A 2,405-nucleotide genomic window follows, 5' to 3' on the forward strand; every position below is an offset into this window, starting at 1 on the left:
AGGCCCAAGAAACTTCGGGGGGCGGGGCCGGGGCCGGGGAGGGGCTTCCGGGGGCCGGGGGCGGGGCCGGGGTGGGGTGCAGCGGCCCCCAGCCCGCGCCCGCAGCAGCGCAGTGAGGAGCGTGGCCGGGTGGGGGTGCAGGGGCGGGGCCGGGGAGGATCCTGGGAGGGGCTGGTCTTGTGCTCCGGGAATGGACGGAAGAACTCGGGCGGAGCTGAAGTAGCAGGAAGAGGGCGGAGAGAGGTTTCCCCGGACCCAAGCAGGGAGAGGGACTGGGAGGGGGTACAGACTGGGGAGGTGGGGGATACGGAGGGGGAGGGGGCTTCCGGCCCAGAGGCGGAGGCGAGGGATGCAGGCGGGGTGGGGCAGGGCGGAGGCGGGGCGGGGGCGCGGCTAGCAGAGCAAGCCTGGGAGGCGGTGGGTGGTTGATGCCTTTGAGGTTGCCTAGTGGGGCCGGGTTGTGGGACTGGATCAGCTGCCAGGGCAGTTCAGAAATGAGTGCACCAAGAGGTCCCTCCTCTTTCCTTTTTTTTTTTTTTTTCTTTTGGTTTTTCGAGACGGAGTTTTCTGTGTAATAATCCTGGCTGTCCTAGAACTCACAGAGATCCTCCTGCCTCTGCCTCCTAAGTGCTGGGATGAAAGACATGCACCACCACCGCCTGGCTGGTTTCTCCTCTTTCCTCCCGAAGTCGGAGTAGTGGTGATGGTTTCTAGTTTGTGCAATGTTTGGGTGGGGCCCCAGCCATGAGCTTGGGGTTTATGACCAGAGTCGGAGTCGGGACTCCAGTCCTTTATGGAGGGTCTGTCTTTGGCTCTCTGAAATCCCAAACTCCCATGCTCGCCTCTCCCTCGTTCAACCCCTCCTTGGCTCTCAAGTTGTGACTTCATCACCCTTACTCCCTCCAGCCCTGACCTGACCACGTTGCTGGAGAGTGGGGTGTAGGGACCAGCGAGAAAGCCTATAAATTCTATCATGCACTTTCATTTTATATTGGAGAAACAGAGGCCTGGGGGTGACTGCCACATCCAAACCTCCAGCATCGCGCGCACAGACAGACAGACAGACACACACACACACACACACACACACACACACACACACACACACACACGAGCTTTCCTGGTCAGGCGTGCCCCATGCTACAGCACCCAGAATTTCGTGCGTGTGGGATGAATCAATGGTGACCTCCTTTGACACTGGCTACCTTAGCCTCAGCCACACCAGTTGACCAAGCTTCTCTTCCACTGCCCTCTGCTGGCCTTTGGGCTCCTGGGTCCTTTTCAACTCTCCATGGAAGAGGGTGGAGCACACTGCCTCTCATTCCTAACCTAAAGGGTGGAGAGGGATAGTGAGATTACTCATTAGTTAGTGCCCAGGTTTGATTCTCAGTACCCATACAGTGGCTCACAACTGTCTGTAACTCCAGTTCTAAGGGGGATCTGAGGCTCTGTTCTGGACTCTTCGGATACCAGGCATGTAGGTGGTGCAGAGACATACCTGCAGATATAAAATAATAGAATAATTTTTTTGAAGGATGAAGAAAACAATGCACCAGGACTCCAGTGTTGTACAACGGCTTCCTCCAAGATTGAAACATTCCTTCCTGCATGAAGTCCTTAAACAGGAAGGTAAACAACTCCAGATAAAATCCCACTTGTACCAGGCTTGTAATCCCAGCACTTGGGAGGCAGAGGCAGGCAGATCTCTGTGAGTTCAAGGCCAGCCTGGTCTACAGAGTGAGTTCCAGGATAGCAAAGGCTACACAAAGAAACCCTGCCTCAAAACAAACAAGCAATCGTGTTTACTGCTACTTGGAGAATGGGTTATTGTAAGAGTGGAAGCTGGGACTCCAGGTGGCTAGGAGACTATTGCTGTAATTCAGGGTAGAGGTGATGCCTTCTAACCACAGGATGAGGAATGAGGACAGGAGGAAATTAATAGACTCTAAATACATTTTGGAGGAAGATCAAGTTTCAGTAGTAGGTGAGGAGGGCATCAAAGATAGGGTGTAGGGTTTCAACTGGAGCCCCAAATGTTGGTGCTACTTAGTGAAGACAGGAGAAAAGCAGGTGTGTTCAGTGGCGCTGGAGAAGACTAAAAGCTCTTTTCTGGAGAAAGTGAGTTTGACATGCCGACTGGCATTCACATCGAGCTCTATCGGAAAGCTGAATGAAGATGGGCAGGCTCAGGTAAAATATTGATAGTCAGCAAATGATAATTAAGTCATTAAATTGAAAGAGACAGGGACAGAGGTGTGTATATGGGAGAGGGGAGAAGGGGGGGGCGGAGAGGCAGAGGCATTGTGGGGGGAAGGGAAGAGGGAGAGAGTGAACCCCTAGCAAGGTAAGGGAGCAGTAGGAGGTGAAGTCCTACTCTGTCTGGGGATTGTGTTTATGTATGTAGG

This window comes from Peromyscus californicus, unplaced genomic scaffold (assembly GCF_007827085.1).
Source record: "Peromyscus californicus insignis strain IS unplaced genomic scaffold, ASM782708v3 Scaffold_11__1_contigs__length_118956290, whole genome shotgun sequence".
NCBI classification, from domain to species: domain Eukaryota; kingdom Metazoa; phylum Chordata; class Mammalia; order Rodentia; family Cricetidae; genus Peromyscus; species Peromyscus californicus.